Source organism: Cupressus sempervirens, chromosome 7 (assembly GCF_028749045.1).
Source record: "Cupressus sempervirens isolate cs-2001-9-10 chromosome 7, ASM2874904v1, whole genome shotgun sequence".
Lineage (NCBI taxonomy): Eukaryota > Viridiplantae > Streptophyta > Pinopsida > Cupressales > Cupressaceae > Cupressus > Cupressus sempervirens.
Window position 1 is genome coordinate 358631753 of NC_143124.1, and position 20283 is coordinate 358652035.

Sequence of the window (20283 nt, forward strand, 5' to 3'; positions counted from 1 at the left end):
ACAAAAACATAAAGGATTTATCAATCCAAAATGAGTAATGTAAAAGTAAACTAAATTTACACTTCAAATAATATCAATTTTAAAGCACGTGGAAGCTTTCGTTCTCTTAATAGAAACATAGTTTTCTTATTCAACAACAATGTCCCTCCATATGAACCAGTACTAATCACATGAACTACTCTAGGAAATGGATCAGCTTCAGTAGTACTGCTCTTTGTTTCTCTATCAACTAAAACATCATACAATTAAATGACAATTTTAGTACTGCTCTCTGTTGGTCTACCTCCCTGCCTATGTCCATGTCTCTCTATGTGTGGCTATATATGTATGTATGTATGTATGTATGCATGATGTGTGTATGCAAGCTTCTGTAGACATCATTTAAGCACTAATATGCTACTTCATTGTTCATCAACTTGTAGAAAGACATTACAAAATATGACACATTACAAAATATAGCAAAAAAAGGTTTTACTAGTTCTACTGGGCATAGACGATGATGTTTGCATGGTCCTTGTTGCCGACAATGCAACAGACAATAGTGGACCACCAACTGAAGGAGGAGTGCGCACTTCATCATGAGCTAAAGAATAGAATATTGTTAGCAAAAAAATTTGCAATGGATAAATATCAAATGGGATAATAGCAAGAAACATCCAAAAAAAAAAAGGTAAGTGTTATCATGTTGATCAAAACAAACAAAGTGTTACTTACACGAAGGTACTGTGCAACAATCCTGACCATGTTCACCATGTGACCTTGCAATTGGCACATATGTCTATACAAGAAAACATAAAATTAGAGATCATGATCCATAAGATACTATAAAAGATTAATATCTATTGAACTTCTATTACTGCTTACTTTCAAAGATTGGATTTTGTGGTCCAATTCTATTCTCAGTACCTCTTTCTCCTCACTTCTATCACCCTTGATGATAATTTCAACAAGATCATCAATGTATCTTTGCATAATTTTTTTTGTGATGACTATAGGGTCAGTACTAAGGCCAATGTCATGTAGATATGATGCCCGTACTTTAGATTGCATTTGATCAGCGATCATTGTAGCTTTTTCTTATCATTTGTGACATCAAATATTTGTATACTTTCATCAAAACAACTCCAAAGCCATAAAGAAAAGAACATAATAATAGGACATTTGTTTCTATATTAACATTAAAATTTACAATAATTAATGTTTACCTCTATTGAAGGTGTCTGAGATGGTGCATCCATATCGCCCTGTGAAAAAAATTAGTAAGTCTTAGAAATCAGCAACAAAATTAAAGTAATAGACTTACCAAAAAATATATTAATAATAAAGTAGATTGTATATGTAAATCATTTGTCTTAAGTTAAAAATTTAGTGTAACTAATGTTTATATCTAAAAAAATATTTGACATGTTCTACTTAATGTTTATATCTGCACATATGGTTTGGAAAGAAATATTTGGTCATACAAGACCCTATCATAGTTGACATTGATCGTATCTGAAGATTTCATTGATCATCATGATCTTCATCCATGTCATCATCATCATCATCATCAAACTTGTCACTTTGATCGTCGTCATCACCACCACCATCTTCATCACCATCATCATCCTCTTGATCACTATCATCATAATGACCATTATCACCATGATCATCACCATCTTCATCACCATGATCATGATCGTCATCAAAATCATCATCATCATTATCACCATTATCATTAGCATGACCAAAATCATCACCATCTTCTTCTTCTTCTTCATTATTGGGTAACTGTCATTCCTGATAATCATTTACTTCCTCTTGTGCTTCTTCAATATCTTCTTCTTCGATCACATTATACTTTACTAGCCTTCCTCTTCCGTCATGTCTAACAAAAAATGACCAACCTAGTTTGTCTAGAACACCAAAGTAAAACACTTGCTCTCATTGACTTGAAAGAATATAGGGCTCATCTTTGACTGGCTCAAATGACCTTGTATTAATCATAGTAAATCCACTGTCATGTTGAATAATAGTCCTATTGGGATCATTTCGATTCAGTCATAACCTAAACCATTTGACAACAAATAGAACTATTTTGAATGAATCAAAGTCGCACTCAAGTATATCATCCAAAATGTCATAGTATCAATTTTCAGATTGTTGAGGATGTATGTCAGTTCTAGATGAAATATTGTTGACCGCCAAGATAGCACTTATCCTAGAATCACACGTTTTCTTCATTTCATCTAACTTTTTTGTGCAGAATTTATAGCCATGGTAGTACATAGCTTTGTGGTGTTTGACCTAAAATTATTCAAACATGTCAAGAATCTTCTCATTGATCTATGAGTTGATATTAAACTTATGTCTCATGATTAGCAATCTTATGCATTCCTTTGTATCTCTTAAGCCATATATTAGATCAAGTACCATTGGTGTAACATAGGGATCTCCATTACAATGAGCTTCTTTAACCAACGATGCAACACCATCCCATGTTAATGAGCAACCATTTTCTTGAGACTATTCAATCCACACTATCATCTAATCAAGATTGTTTGCAATGTACAAGTGTAGTGCATCCCACTCACGACCAACTATAAAGAAGACAATTACACCAGTTAGAAACAACTTATATATATTGATGATGGATAAGAATTGTTAAATTACAAAAAAAAACTTATAATTACCTCTCACCCTCCTCAATCTACCTTTCCCCATTAGGTACTCCCCTTTGAATTTTTCATTACAATTGGGATCTCAAATGCGATCTAAATGGATACCTGCTGCAAAATTTGGAAGATATTCACTGATATACACCATGGTCTGGTATATCATATATCCCTCTATCATAGAACCCTCAAGATGTGCTCTTTTTCAAACCAAGTCCTTCATAAATTTCAAGTTCCTCTCAACCATCCACATTGATCTAGCTTGTACAGGTCCACACAATTCAATCTCCTCAACTTGATGTATGAGGTAGTGTTCTTGAGCATTGAAAAATGTTGGAGGTAAACACTTTTGCATTTCACACATAAGCTATGGAATTTTTCTCTTCCAATATTTTATATCTTTTTTTATCAATTTCTTTAGATGATAACCACCTAAAAGAGATTCAGCACGCAAAAACACATAGAGGAGATTTCAAATATAATTATACAATAGATTTCAAATAAAAAGCTAAAAATCTAAGAAAAAACACTCTTCTAACCTCATTTATTTTCCAAGATCATATATAACTTGTTTAATACTATTGTCAAACTGTTGTGGAAGGGATAGAGGTAGGACAAACTGCAAACATTAAAAAATGATCATTTCAATATATTATTAAATAATGCAACTAGTACTACATTCAATCTTACAAATATACTATAAATAGAAAACATGACTTACCTTGAGGAAGGTATGCCAATCATGTGTCTTCAACCGTAGCCCAAAATCACCTTTCTTTGATAGAAGAGTGCTTATATTTGTACCAAATCTTGTTGGAATTTTTTTTTTTAATGACTTCTTTTAATGCATTACTTTGTTTCTCTGTTAATAACCAAGGAAGGGCACTTGTATTTATGCAGTCTCCATTCCTATTTGATTCAATGAGAACTTTTAGTGCATGATTAGATTCATGAATGTCAGTACAAATTTTAGCAATTTGTTCTTTATCACACCTTCCATCCAACATTTTCCATAGTGTCTCTATTACATTCTTTCCAATATGCATAGCATCAAACAAATGCACAATTGGGAGATCCTTGTAGTATGGTAACCTACTAAATTGAGTAGGATAACTTTTCATTCATCTAGGAAGTTGGTCATTGATGCCTTGACAACCTTCACGAGCATCAATTATTGATACAGGAGCATCCAGAGGTATAATGGCAATCCTGTGTCACCCAAAAAAATGTACCTAGACTTAGTTTTTGTTTCATGTCTTTTCATTTTTGGATACCCATTTGGGTCAAATAAAGGTTCCAACTCTCACAGTTCCACTATCAGTGCGTTTGAAAATCCTAAAAAAATAGGAGCATGCAATTTGGCCATCATTTCGGTAAACTAGAAGGTGTGAATTGGCCAGATGAATGTAATCATGATTTAGAGCATTCTAGAAAAAGAATCAGGTCAATAGGCCCCACGGTTTGAAAGTTATTGTAATTTTTCAAATTTTGGAGACCTCCTAAGAATGCTTCAAAGTCAGGTTTGGGGCATTAAATGACCTTGAAAAGGGTCAAAAAATGGGGGACAAGTGAAGCTTTTCCATAGGGCTATAGAGCACTTTGAGAGCTTTCTGAAAATGTAAACGGTTCGTCAATTGGAGCTACGGTTCAAAAGTTATGCCTCCCGGAAGTTTGGTTATCATTTTTGGATTCTTCTAGATTTGCACCGACTTCTAACACAGCTTCTGGAACCTTCTATTTCATCAGTGGATTCCTACTAGCACTTTCTAGAATGTACTCCTAGTCCTTAACCCTCTAGGGTCTATTTAAGGAGATTTTTGGCATTGTAAAAAGGCAGTTCGGAGTGGAATTTGAGAGGAGGTGCTAAAAGGAGAAATATTCTCCAGATTTATGCTATTGTAAGCCCTTAGGGCATGTTCTGAAGTTTATTTTCTCTGTACTATTTGTACTAGCTTATTTTCTTAGTTAATATAATTTCCCTTTTCTATTGTGTCCATTCTATTCTTGGGTTGTGTCCCCATCAAGTGGTATCAGAGCGGGTTTTCCTAAGTGTGTAGACAGAGCGCCGACTGTGAGGTAGTTTGCACCAGGACTTGTGGTTGTGGGTTCAAGTTAGAAGATGCCTCCATGAAGAGAGCATGGCGGAAGGGCCAAATCTATTGATCATGAGGAGGTTAGAGCCCTCCAGAGGCAGGTACAAGCATTGCAAGAGGAGCTTCATAGAGGAGCAAATGTTGCCGCAGGTGACAATAGTGAGGATGACAATGAAGAGGAAGTAATGGGACCAGAAGAGGAAGTTGACAGGGAAGTTCTAAATCGTATAGAGGAAAGGATTTTTAGGGCCATTACTAAGTTTGGGAAAACACCCACAATTGAAGTGGGTATATTTTCAGGAAATCTGAAACCAGATGAGTTGATCGATTGGATCAATGAACGGGAAGAATACTTTGAGTATGAGGATATAAGGGACCCAGATAGGGTTAAGTTTGCAAAGGCCAAACTGAAAGGCCATGCCAAAATCTAGTGGCAAGACATTCAACTGGAAAGACTTAGAAGTGGAAAGGAGAAGATCACAAGATGGGATCGCATGGTGGACAAATTGAAGAAGCAGTTCAAACCTGTGGACTACGAGCTTGATTTGTTTAAGAAGATGCATGGGTTAAAGCAAGCAAGAAGATCAGTCCAAGAATATACAGAGGAGTTTTATCGACTCTTGATTAGAGTGGGGCATGTAGAAGCAAATAAGGAGAAGGTTGCTCGTTATATCAGTGGGTTGCGACCTAGCATTCAGGAGGAATTAAGTCTGGTAAGAATGACCAGCGTTGAAGAGGCATACTAGTTTGCCCTACGAGTTGAAGAGAAGCTGAATAAAAGGTTTGAAGGAAGACAAAGAGGGTGTGGTCAAGGAGAAAGGGGAAGCAGTAGATCATCTGGAGGCCACAATGAAACCCAAAAGAAAAATGAAGATGTGGGTACTAGCAGAAACCAGAGGAATGAGGGTTTCAACCACTCCCATGATCAAGACTTTAGAAATCAAAGAGGAAGAGGTAGAGGACGTGGACAAGGAAGAGGAGGCTTCTGTGGTACCTATTTCCATTGCAATGAAGAAGGTCATTGTGCCTTTGAATGCCCTCAATGACAAGGAAGGACATATAGGAGAGCTGAGGGCCAAGATAGGGTTGCTCATGTGGATGAGGATGCACAATCATCACATTCAGAGGATGCAAAAAGAGGAGAGACCTTGGTAAATGAAAGAGTCCTACTAAGTGGTGAGAATGAACCAGGACAACAGAGGAGTTTGTTCCGTACTAGATGCAAGTGTGAGGATAAATGTTGTGATGTGATCATTGATGGTGGTAGCACTGATAACTTGGTATCAGAAGAGATGGTCTCTAAGCTGAAGCTCAAGAGGGAGAAACATCCCCAGCCCTATCGAATTTCTTGGGTAAAAGATGATCATAAGGTCCTGGTAAGTGAACAATGTTTAGTAAAATTCAAAATTGGGAGTTACCATGATGAAGTTCTCTATGATGTTATTTCGATGGATGTTTGCCATCTATTGTTGGGTAGACCATGGCAGTTTGATAGACATGCAATACATGATGGACATGCAAACACATACTCTCTGACAAAGGATGGAGTTCACCACAAATTGAAGCCCATGAAAAAGGAAGGTGAAAAGGTATGTAGCAGTGCTAGGATTTGTCTTGTTGATGGAAGGAAGTTTTTAGATGGCATGAAACATCAGCGTATGTGCTATGCTTTTATTCCTAGGAAAGATAAAGAAGGTAGTAGTGAAATACCATTTGAAGTTTTAGATTTACTAGGGGAATTTGGAGATTTTATCTCTAATAATGTTCCAGATAGATTGCCACCAGTAAGGCAAATTAGTCATCAGATAGATCTGATTCCAGGAGCTAGTTTGCCTAACAAGGCTGCTCACAGGATGACTCCTACTGAAACAGAGGAGCTAAATAGACAGGTTTAGGAGTTGCTGAGGAAGGGCTTAATTCGAGAGAGCCTAAGTCCATGTGCAGTACCTGCAGTACTTGCACCAAAGAAGGATGGAGAGTGGAGCATGTGTACAGATTCTCAAGCTATAAAGAGGATAACCATCAAGTACCGGTTTCCTTTACCAAGGATGGATGATCTTATGGACTACTTGAGTGGAGCTCAGTACTTCACAAAGATAGATCTGAAGAGTGGCTATCATCAGATATGGATTTGAGAAGGAGATGATTGGAAAACAACCTTCAAGACCAAGGAGGGTCTTTATGAGTGGTTAGTCATGCCCTTTGGATTGACGAACGCCCCAAGCACCTTCATGCAGCTCATGAATGAGGTACTTAAGAAGTTCTTGGGAAAATTTGTTATTGTCTATTCAGATGATATTTTAATTTTCAGCAAGACTTTGGAAGAACATTTACTACATATTCGTAGTGTCCTTGAAAGGCTAAGGGAAGAGAAACTGTTAATTAATCTGAAGAAGTGTATCTTTGGAAAAAGGGAGTTAGTCTATTTGGGGTTTGTTATATCACGTGAAGGTCTCAAAATGGATCCAGAGAAGGTAAAAGCCATCTTGGAATGGCCTACTCCAAGGTCTGCTACTGAGGTAAGATCATTTCATGGTCTGGTTAGTTTTTACAGGAAGTTTATTAAGAATTTTAGTGGTATATGTGCACCCCTAACTGATACAATAAGAGGGGATAGAAAAGAGTTCAAATGGACTGCAGCAGCTGCGAGAAGCTTTGAATTGCTGAAGAAGAAGGTGACTGAACAGCCTGTGTTGGCACTTCCAGATTTTAGAAAAGTATTCCAGGTGGATTGTGATGCTAGTGGTAGCGCTATTGGGGCTGTATTAAGCCAAGAAGGTAAACCTATTGCATATTTTAGTGAAAAATTGAATGATGCAAAGAAGAAGTATTTTGTTTATGATCAAGAATTCTATGCAATAGTTCAGGCCTTAAAGAAATGGAGGCATTATTTATTGCCAAAGGAATTTGTTTTGTATACTGATCATCGGGCATTACAGTACTTAAATAGCCAAGGTAAATTGAATCAGAGGCATATGAAGTGGGTAGAATTCTTGCAGAGTTATACATTTGTGTTGAAGCATAGAAGTGGAAAATCTAATAGGGTTGTAGATGCACTAAGTAGGAGATAGTCACTGCTTACAGTAATGCAGGTTGAAGTAGTTGGGTTTGATGAACTCAAGAATTTGTACCTTGAGGATCCTGATTTTGTTGAAGCATGGAAAGCTTGTAAAGAGCCTATTGCTATAGATAGAACAAAGTGGTTAGATTATTTGATTCAGGATGGCATGTTGTTCAAAGGTAGTCAATTGTGCATTCCAAGGAGTTCCATGAGGGAAAATTTGATTAAGGAGAAACACAGTGGAGGGATGGCAGGACATTTTGGTCGAGATAAGACCATTTACATTCTTAGAGAACATTATTTTTGGCCTCAAATTTCATAGGATGTGAAGAAGTTCGTACAAAGTTTCCAGGTTTGTCAAGTTGCCAAGGGGTTTAGTCACAACACGGGTCTTTATCAGTCGTTTCCTGTTCCATCAAGGCCATGGGAGGACATAAGTATGGATTTTGTTCTTGGATTGCCAAGGACACAAAGGGGTAATGACTCAGTATTCGTGGTGGTTGATAGGTTCTCCAAAATGGCACATTTTATTCCATGCCACAAAACTCATGATGCTATCCATATTGCAGACTTGTTTTTCAAAGAGGTGGTAAGACTACATGGTCTTCTAAGGAGTATAGTTTCTGACAGAGATACTAAATTTGTGGGGTATTTCTAGAGGACATTGTGGAAGAAGTTGAGAACAGACTTGAAATTCAGTTCCACGCATCACCCATAGACTAATGGCCAAACAGAAGTGGTAAATAGAAGTCTGGGCAATTTGCTGAGATGTTTAGTTGGAGATAAGCCCAAGGGATGGGATTTGATTCTACCACAGGCAGAGTTTGCTTATAATAACTCTGTAAATAGGAGTACTGGAAAATCACCATTTCAAATTGTATATGGGAATAGCCCAAGGACTGCACCAGAATTGAGGAAGATAGAACAAGGGGAGAGAACAAGTGCTGAAGCTGAGGAATTTGCTGAACACATCAAGCGTCTACATGAGGAGGTTCAAGCACACGTTATCAAGATGAATCAAGAGTATAAAGCTAGGGCTGATCAAAGGAGAAGACATAAGGAATTCCAAGTAGGGGATCTAGTCATGGTGCACTTACGAAAAGAAATATTTCCAGCCGGTACTTACAACAAGTTGAAAATGAAGAAATTTGGCCCCTGCAAAGTTTTGAAGAAACATGACTTAGGAAATGCATATGAGGTGGAGCTGCCAAATGGTATTCACATTTCTCCCATTTTCAACATTGCAGATTTAATAGAGTATCATGATGATGGTGCAGATGAGGAGCTGGTGTTAGAGCCATGTCCAATTCCTGCTTCTAAGAAGGAGGAGATAGAAGACATTCTAGATCATCGTGTGGGTAGGAGTACTAGAAACAGGCAGTATGAAGAGTATTTGGTCAAATGGAAAGGATGACCAATCGAGGACTCAAATTGGATTTCAGAAGCTGAGGTTTCCCATTTGGGATTTCCTCTACCATCCATAAAGTGACAGGGTCACTTTTCAATCTACCTTGGGTGTCTGATGCAGGAGCATCCAGAGGTATAAGGACAATCCTATGTCACCCAAAAAAATGTACCTAGACTTAGTTTCTATTTCATGTCTTTTCATTTTTGGATACCCATTTGGGTCAAGTAAAGGTTCCAACTCTCACAGTTCCACTATCAGTGCGTTTGAAAATCTTAAAAAAATAGGAGCACGCAATTTGGCCATCATTTCAGTAAACTAGAAGGTGTGAATTGGCCAAATGAATGTAATCATGATTTAGAGCATTCTAGAAAAAGAATCAAGTCAATAGGCCCCACGGTTTGAAAGTTATTGCAGTTTTTTGAGTTTTGGAGACCTCCTAAGAATGCTTCAAAGTCAGGTTTGGGGCATTAAATGACCTCAAAAAGGGTCAAAAAATGGGGTACAAGTGAAGCTTGTCCATAGGGCTATAGAGTGCTTTGAGAGCTTTCCGAAAATGTAAACGGTTCGTCAATCGGAGCTACGGTTCAAAAGTTATGCCTCCTGGAAGTTTGGTTACCATTTTTGGATTCTTCTAGATTTGCACCGACTTCTAACGCAGCTTCTAGAACCTTCTATTTCATCGGTGGATGCCTACTAGCACTTTCTAGAATGTACTCCTAGTCCTTAACCCTTCAGGGTCTATTTAAGGAGATTTTTGGCATTGTAAAAGGCAGTTCGGAGTGGAGTTTGAGAGGAGGTGCTAAAAGGAGAAATATTCTCCAGATTTATGCTATTGTAAGCCCTTAGGGCATGTTCTGAAGTTTATTTTCTCTATACTATTTGTACTAGCTTATTTTCTCAGTTAATATAATTTCCCTTTTTTGTTGTGTCCATTCTGTTCTTGGGTTGTGTCCCCATCAATTATAGCATTAGTAAATATAAGACTATCGAAATACAAATTGTAAACTTCAGACAACCAATTGGACATTACCTCAATGATTTTGTCAATCGTATTCTAACTTCCATAAATGAGGTGTCATTCTTCATGGTCTTGATGATGTCTCTTCTTTCCCATTGAAAAGATGTTTTTTGGAAATTCGATACTTATGATTATGGTGGAGAAAGTGTCTAAACTCATCAAACACCTGCTTTCCTAAACTTCTTGAATGATGACATTTCATCTTCGGACCACAAATTGGACATGCAAATTTTTCTTTTGTCTAAAGACCTAAAAGATCATGTATAATTGGATCATGTACAATGATTATGTGCAACTTAAGCATTTGATAGTAATGTGTAAGCACTATAACATACCAAAAAAATGTAATATTAACAATATAACATACCACAAAAATGAGTTAGCCCAGGGGCATCATGTATTGTCTATACAAGCATTGCATAGAATTGAAATTGTTGATGTCCTATCGATTTAGAGATGTCATACATAGTGATGCCATTCCATAACTTTAACAACTCATTAATTAGGGGCTCAATATACACGTTCATATCTTTAACTTGGTATTTACCTAGCAATTGAATGAACATAAACATTATGTAATTATTATAACCATTTTTATGCACTATTTATAAATTAATTTAGATAACTATAAAATAAAAAAATACCTGGCACAATCATTGACAACATTATGTGCTCCCTCTTTATGGACATCCAAGGAGGAATGTTATTGTTAATAAAAAAAATAGGCTATACTAAGTAAATAGATCTCATATCTCCATATGGATTGACACCATCCGTCGCCAATGAAAGTTTCAGATTATGAGGTTCTTCTTTAAAGTGTGACCATGTTTCTTCTACCTCTTTAAATGTAGAACCATCAGCAAGCATTCACATAATGTCATCCTAACTTCTATTGCATGCATGGTAATCTATAAATTTTGCTAAGCTAGTACACCTGAATAACCATTCAAGATGTGGAATAATGGGGATGTATTGAAGAACCTTGTGAGGCACTTTTTTGTTATTTGATTTGACTGATATCTACTAACATGACAATCAGGGCATTCTATTGCAAATTCATGTTGTTTATGATATAGAATGTGATCATTGGGACATGCATGTATTGTCTAATACTTCATTCCAATTTGATCCATAATGTTAGATAATTCTCAATACAAATGAGGCAAAATGTTTGATGGTGGTAACAAAAACTCACTAATCAACCTGCAACAACAAATACGCATTGTTAATATAATGAATAGTAATTGTATGCTAACATTGAAGATGAAAAAAATGACATACCTTAGCATATGTGACATTGCTACATTGGATATACTATTCATAACCTTTAAGTTCACCAACAACACTATAGCCAATAGTAGTGTTGTTTGGGAGCCTTCGTATAAGGGCTTGTGTGCCTTCTCAAGGTATATCAAGACCATCTTCATCATTATTATCAGATTCACTAGTACCATCATTGTGAGCCTCTTCATCACTTGCCTGAATACATCTTCTTCAATCATGTCCTTTGGAACATTATCATCTTCTTCCATGGGAGTGTTATTCTCAGCTTGGATATTCACACCTCCATGTTCCTCCAGTAGGAAGTCCACACTCAGAAATGGACAAAAATCATGGCCCCCTTCAACATGATCATATTGCCTACAATGACTCTAGGTTGTTGTGATTAGAATTCTTCAATTCTTTAAGCCCTTACACTTTTTGCAAGGACAATAAAATTTATCAAGTTTTCTTCGAAATTGAGCCCGCAATGCAGCCATTGTCTCATTATTTTGTTCTGGGTTCATATTGTCAAGCATGGTCCTTCTTCATAGGAAAATATAAGTACAAATAAATTGGACATGTTGTGATTAATGTTTATATCTACACATATGGTTTTTGTTAATTAATGTTTTCAAATGTAAATAAAATGATTACAAACATATCAAAAAGAACTTTCACAAGGTCTTATTACATCAACTATTCTAACATGGTCATGTTGGTTATCTTGAGACCTTAATGTCTTCTCATGCCTTCAACCTTGACCTTGATGCTCTCGTTTCATTCTCCCAAGGATCAAGGAAAGTTGGATCATCATGGAATTGAGTAGGCAGACCTTCTAGGAAGTTGCAATACTTCAACCTTGTAAGTGTCACGTGAATGCAATGGGTACTAAAGAAACAATTTAAGTTGATGAGAAATAGTTGTTATGAATTCAAATTATAAGCATCACCTCAATGCATTGGGTATTAAACAAAAAATTCAAGCTGATGATTATGGGTTTTTATGAACCACAACTCATGAAATATGCATTAAGTCCATACTTGTTGTTTACAATGAGTATGGGTTTTTTTTTAAGAACATACCTGTTGTTTACAGTCAATAAGTTTCTATATCCTCTAGGAAATTTGAAGCAATGAGCCAAAGTCACACGGTTGAAGATGATCATTGTCCCCTCAAAGCGCCATCTTTTGATAAATTGTTGCATTGAAATATGATCTAGAAAGGGCCTTTCCACATAGTATGTTGGCACTATTTGGCAATCATCGATCATGTGGTTATTGCAAAGAGGCTAAGGACCAAACATGGAATCATGGAGATAGTGCACGGATGTACAAGGAAAATTTGTTGCTCTTTAGCTACTAATCTTTCTTTGTGCTTGTCAATTAAAACATTATTTTTAAACTTGATCTTAATACTTTTTATAATCAATGGCTTTCTTTCCAATGTCTATCTCTCAACTCAACACATTTTTCATTTTTCTTTCCTTCTTGCTTCATCTTAAATACTTGGTTCACAAGCACTTATGGTGTTCTTCTTACTAAGATTATGAAGTGGACAATGACTTTCAATCTAGATAATCAAATGTTTGGCTCAACTTTTTTGGGTAAGTGTGATGATATGTAGTGCACTATAAATTTTCTCTTCAATGAAAGGATTAGCACCTCTAATTTTCAAATGGTGATCAACCAGAACTAGCTAACAATCTAACCTTAAAAATACATTTTATGCCAAATTCCAGTCACAGTTAAAGACATTTAGCTATTGGAAAATGGCAAGATTATGTCTTATTTCAGATATGAAATAAAATGGGCAAGAAATGTGCAAGAACGTTACGTTTTTATCCACAGAAAACATGAGTAAAATTGTATAAATTGATGTATTTTTAAAAATAATGTCAATTCCCTTCAAAAGAAATATTTTGCATGCAACTTACTTGCTGAAGATATTTCAAGTTCAACAACTCTTTAATCATAGGATCCACAATAGTTGGAAGCTTTGACCTGTCTGTCAGTTGTGGCTTGGCCTACAGCAACAAAAAATTCTTAGTATATGCATCTCAACATTTAAAAAATACATCAAGAAATTCGGGTCAATTCCAGTCTATAAATTAACTAGCATTTTTTTCTTCTTTAACATATTCAACAATCAAGTACAATTAATATGAATACAAGAGCAAAATTTGGCATTCTACTAATGTCACCAATGTTAATCTTTGGTACTAGTACAAAGCTAGTAAGAAATCTGCAGTTGTACCAACCAAGATATTTACAAGACTTGATCACAAAAGATTCATTTAGCACAAAAAAACTTCAAAAATATTGTATATATACACTCTTTGATGTTGTCAAAGGGAATACTTATTTTAATGATGTTTTACGTAAAAATTGCTAGAGGAAATGATAAGCATGATCTCTTTGTTTGGTATAATCCACCATTAAATTCCCTTGTGATTCACTCTCATTATGTCTCCCTTTCCACCTAGGATGATTTTCTAGATGTACTCCTAATTTATCAGTATGACAAGTCTTGTTGGAGCTGCAAGCTTCACTACCATGAACATGTTTGATTGGAGATCTCAATTCAACATCTTAATCATGCTTATGTGAGAAATTTAATGGGAGTTCATACATCACCACGTCATTTGAAATGGTTTTAATAACTACCTACTCTTATCCATTCCTAATGTTAATAGTAGAAAATTCCTTTGAGCATGTATTATCTGGATTGGTATAATCTGTAATTAGTTTCAATGATCTACTTGTGAGAGAGATGTCTAAACCTGTCAACAAAAGTCACAGATTATGACAATTTGAAGTAATATCTTGCTGAGGATAAATTATTTATTTCAATAATTATTGGTGTCTCAAAACTAACAAAAGACACCCTTTGAAAATGCATCTTGCATTTTCATGAATCCATAAGTGACCTTATATGAGGGAGAAATTATACTAGAATGTACAAGGTCTCTATATACACAATATTCTTGAACCGGGTCATCAAGCATTCACATGTTCAGCTTCATTTGGCTAAGTTCATTCTATGAGAAGAAATACACATAAGAAAATAAATTGATTCAAAAAACCTGTGACAACTTATCATGATAGACAAAATTGAGATGATAACTTCTATTTGGAAAATAAGTAAATATCCCCAAGGAAATACCAAATTCAAACTCATGCTCAGGTTGCATGTGTCAACATTCCCCATCGACCTTAGTTGCAAGGCTAACTAACTTATCAAGAGTGTGTATCCCACAAATGAAATTGGTATAAATGTTAAAACCACCAAATTTGGAGGGCATGGAAATTTAGTCATCACTATCCTATGTAGTACACTTAATTTTATATGTTAGAATAATTTTGTGACTTGTACACATGATAGTCCAATAGTTTTTAATGTCATATTCATCACAATTTTTCTATGATAGTCTAATAGTTGCAGGTGGCATCTTCGTCACAATTTTTCCATGATAGTTTGTTATTCATCCAAATGGAAACCCTTTTAAGGAAGGCCTAATTGCAATGCAACAATTAAATGTAATGTTGAAATATAGGAGAGAGATTCTTTTGGTTGAACTAGAAGATAAATCATCTTCTAACAAAATGATAGAGACTTTCGATGAAGGATCCAAAGTACATCAATTCAATTATAGTCTAGTAAATTTAGGTGCCATCTTCATCATAAGTTTTTGAAGATAGTCCAATATTTATAGGTGTCATCTTCATCAAAAAATTTCCATGATAGTCTATTAGTTTGAGGAGTCATCTCCATCACAAGTTTTCCATGGCATACTTGTAGTTAGAGGTGCATTGAAGACCTTTTATCACTACATGAGCTAGTAGTAGATGGTGATTATTCATTATCATCATCATCATCTAACATAGAATCACTTGAATATCATGTTTTATAGCCCACATGGCTTAGGTATTGAGGGTACAACTCCAAGCACTAAACACACTAGATTTCAAACTATTATCTTTATGTGTTGACGTTTAAGTTGAATATTCTAGAGTTGAAGAGAGAAACACACTCAATTTTTTTTTCTTTTTGTTCTTTTTCTGAATATGAAACTGTTGTCTAAATGATACAATATAATTATTTATTATTAAAACAAAAAAACAAGAAAAATATGATAATAAAACAAAAAAATTGTCATTATTATTTCTTCTAAGCTTTTACAACTATAGCTTCTACATATACATTTCCTTTCTTTTCTTTCATTACTATAACAAAAAGTATAATAGTTGTTACAATAGACCAACATTCCAAATGATAAATCTGCATCTACACACTTTCAATAAAATGAAACAACAAGTACATTACATTCTTTTTGCAACTAGGCTCTTTTGAACACTTATCATCAAAACATCACTGAGGCAAAACACTTGAGCAGAGACTTTCCCATTTATATTACACAACAATGGCTGAATTTTGGCATAAAAAATAATAATGATAGTAATAGTATTCACTTCCATCTTCAATATTATCATAAAAACCTACAACAAAAATACACATGTACCTATGGAAATATGCTCGAAGAGAAATCCCTCTCCTCGACCACCAGAGATGCAGGTGTGATTGGAGGTTGTGAATGGAAGAGTTTTTGAAGTTGAGCATAGCAGGAAGAATGAAAGAAAAACAACATCGAGAGTTTCAAACTACTATTCCTCCCCCCCTATATTGATGAAAATGCAAGGCCCCCTTTAATATTATTCCTAGGGCTAGTAGGTGTCATTAATCAAGTGGGTGGAGAAAACCTGAAATGAAACTGGGCTTAGAGAAAACCATGCGAAAATGCAGAGATAACCATGCAAAAATGCTCCAAAAATGTCAAATGAAATCGAGCATGAAAGACGTAAAAGGGAAAATGTTTTTTAACTTTGTAGATGTATAAGCCCTATGTTGGTTGAAATTTCAACCAGCACGAGTCTTATATGTTAAAAAATGAAATTTTTCCCTTTATATTTCAACCAACCTAAATTTATTTAGTTGATGGTCAAAATTTTTGGTCGAAAAATGATTTTAAATGTAGTAGTGAAGGGCTGCAAAAACAATCAAAGCTGCAATTTTAACAAAACTATGAGGAGGTACAGATTCATGATATTCAGCAAGTTTGGTGATGAGAATAGTACATGCAAGGAAAAGGTACAGAATGAAGTTTGTGATTGCCCACAATAATTTAGGGCCTATCTTGTGAGCCATAGTTTCTATCATCAAAGAAGTTGCTCCTAGCATTATTTAATTTAGCATTAGGCCAAATGATCCTCATCTGACACCTTCATCATATAAAATTGGAAGAGTTTTAGGACCAAAAGGTTTTCCCTTATAAACTTCTTAAACCATCCAATCTGTGTCAAAGAGTAAGAAGGGGAACCACGCAAGCCATGTCAGTGCAGTTACAATAAGTAAATACAACATTGGAGAAGGGAGATCTCTGAAAGCACTAAATAGCTCCCATATGAATGTCTCCTGGGTTGCTTCATCAGCCTCCTACTCCTCATCATCTTCATCATTTTCATTAACTGGATTATGAATTTTATCTCCCACTACCTTTGCCCTCGCTTTTGCTTTTGCTTGAGCCTTTGACCATCTTTTTTTAGGGGTGGCTATTACACTGAGAATGGTAGCAGCCACTAAGAGGATTATTGCTATAAAAAATGCAGACTTTAGATTAGAACAGCTGACACCAAAGGCCTCTGTTCTTGTGAACAGAAGAATTTTATACCATTTATTGTAAGAACCACTCGCAAATCCTAACACATTCCCTACTACCATAAATAGTGAGAAAAAGGCATTGGCACTCCTAGTTCATCTTTGGTTTTTTCCTGCCAGAGGAAAAGCATTTAGAAATACATATGGGTGGAGCTTCAAGAGGCACTAGAATTCAGTAAAATATTTCATTCATCAAATTAAAGTCCTTCATTTAGCAAGAGAATACAATCTAGAGCTCATTTATGGTTGCCTAGTTTTAATTTCTTGTGGCTATTTGTGAAGAGAAAAATTTGCTCATGGAAATACTATATTGAGTCCTTGAATGATAGGGAGATTCAGAATTCTTCCCTCAAAATTTGTACTACTTAGCCCATGAAAATAAACAACTTTTTCCTTGGAGTGAAATTCCCTATGGACAATGTCCCTCTCCAAGGAATGCGAAGAAATCAGACCTTTTTGGGATACAGTCAATGAAATATAAACCAAGTATGGATGTTCTTTTTGGCAAGTCTCTCCATTGAGAAAAGAAACTGCATTTGTAGTAGAGGAGTCTTTAATGGGTACACACTAGAATATAAAAAATCCAAACCTATCTAGCACTGCCTTTGATGAAATATGCACTCCTAACAGGAAATGCTCGACATAAGATAATGGGATATAGCCTTTGATGAGCATAATTATTCAAATTACAACCATCAAGAGCTAAATTTTAAAACTCTATAACCATTAATGAAATCTAATGATAAACCATAGGAAATTTTTGGCTTCAACCAAAGCCTCTTTAAATGTGGTATGGAAACAATTTCAAAGACCTATGATGAGCTATGGTAACGAAATATTTTGCTTGATGAAATTTTTGAAAGCAAAAACAATTGGTACATCCCTTTGTAAATGGTAAATAAAAAATATCCCATAGGTAAAACTTTCTCCAAAGGGAATAAATATAGTTGATTGTGGATTAATACAATAATAGTTTTATGAATCTAAACATTAGTCTCCATAGATTAAAAATCAATCACCTCACCATCCTGTAATGGTTGATCTTAATAGAGACATTCTATAAACATATACTTCCTTCAAGGTTTTTTTTCTACATGGCTAAGCTAAGGAGGTTTTCCCAGACAACACTTCATGGAAAAGTCTTGAACATTGGGCATTGAAGATTGAAAACATCAAGAGGTGGGAAATGTCAAAGTTTTGCACTAATCAAAAAGGTTTCTTTCTCTAAAAATTTGAGTTGTTTTATACGTGGTGCTTTTTGTTGGAAATTTTCTATAAATGGTCATGTTCAAGCGGGATTGGAGCTAACACCAACATAGGACAAATGTCTGCAAGTTGACCGTTACCTTGAACAATACTACAAGATGACATTGAAAAGAAGAGAGGGAAAAAATAAATGTAGCTCAAAAAGGCTGTAAGTAAGGCCTTAACCATCATCTTAAACATAAACTTTCTAGATACCATTGCAACAAATAGCAAAACAATATAAGGATGACATACCTGATAAATCTATAAGGATTGCCCTGCAAGGCCCTTGAAGCATATTGTTGGCAAGATCAAGGAGCCAAAACCCCAAAACAAAAATAGTAATAGCTCTGGGCCTATATGAGATTAAATCACCAAACATACATCCCAAATCTATTGAAAATCCAATGAGCATAACTGCCATTACCACAATGCATGCTCCCATAACTATAAATGGCCTCCTTCCCCGGGAGCACTCACATCTATCACTATAATACCCCACTATTGGTTGCAGAAACATGCAAGAAATAGGGCCACACAACCATATATAACTAGCCCATGTATGAGGAATACCTAAAACCTACACATATGGCATCAGTAAGGAGAGCTGCGAAGCCCATCCGAATTGCATCCCTGCTGCCACTGATGCAACCTTGCTAGAGTTCTCAGAGGAACTCCATTCTTCACTTTTCTTCCCACACAAATTTTTTTATTCATGATTAAAAAAATCCCACCAACTCCAAAAAATTGGTATCCATATGACAAATAACAACAATTTTTCAATGAAAGTGACAGTCAATTACTATGGTGATAAAAGAGGTTTCAAATGACAGATATGCTGATAACATTAACTATTGCATGAACCTAATGATTCTAGATTATATATATATGATGTCTTGTGATTCACATGTGAGCAAGTCACTATAGTCTTTGTGATGTATATTGGAGCTACTTACTATGTATGTGATGTATGGAAAGCTAATTAACTTGTGTACCTATGATGTGTATGAGAAAGTTTTTGTATATGAGATAGGTGCTCATTATAATCACGATGTGTGTGATTTTTGATATGATCCTTATGAATATGTGTAATTTGCTGCAAATAATGATAGGTGACGATAGAGATGGAATTATCACCTGAATACAATGAGTATCTTCATTAGTATCTTTATTTGTGATGGGACTAAGTTCACACTTAATTAATAATAATATTGGATGTTTGGTAATGTGCTACTGTAGCATTCTTTTAGATTATTGGGTTTTTATTGCCCAATCCTGAATAATTTTTAAAAAAACACAAAAATTAAATCTGAAATGTGTGGCAAGATTATCCAACACAATCTCAAATCTAGCTTAAACACATTTGATTTTGAAAATCTCTAGTATTCAATGAGGAATAGCAAGCTTGAAAGAAGATACATCAGATTTGAATAAACAAAAATTGATTCTTGGAACCAATAACATAGTAGAAGCTAAGGTTGTGCTCTGGTCTAGTTACCAAAGTCAATCACAATTGTAAAATTGCATTTGGAAGGACATTGTCTTATCATGAAAAATGTTGTCCTAGTGGAGATTGTATTACTGGAGAATTAAGAAAGTGATGGAGATCCTCTCAAGTCTACTTGCAACATTCTAAAGTTTCAAAATATTATGGTAAAAAAGGAGGGAAGCATGGATGCAACCCAACTTTCTAATGTGGCCATCGAGTCAAAAGATTGCATGCATGCAATGACCTTCATGGACCTAAGGAAAATCAGTGCTAAGGATTGGTGAGAAGATAGGCAAGTACACAAGTCAAATACAAACTCAAAAATGCATCGCTCATAATC

The 20283-nt window shown here is 35.4% G+C and overlaps 1 pseudogene; it reads right to left on the reverse strand.

Moving 5' to 3' along the window:
* Positions 1-16519: 16519 nt before the first annotated feature.
* Positions 16520-19171, reverse strand: LOC149546954 (sucrose transport protein pseudogene; annotated as a pseudogene).
* Positions 19172-20283: the final 1112 nt, after the last annotated feature.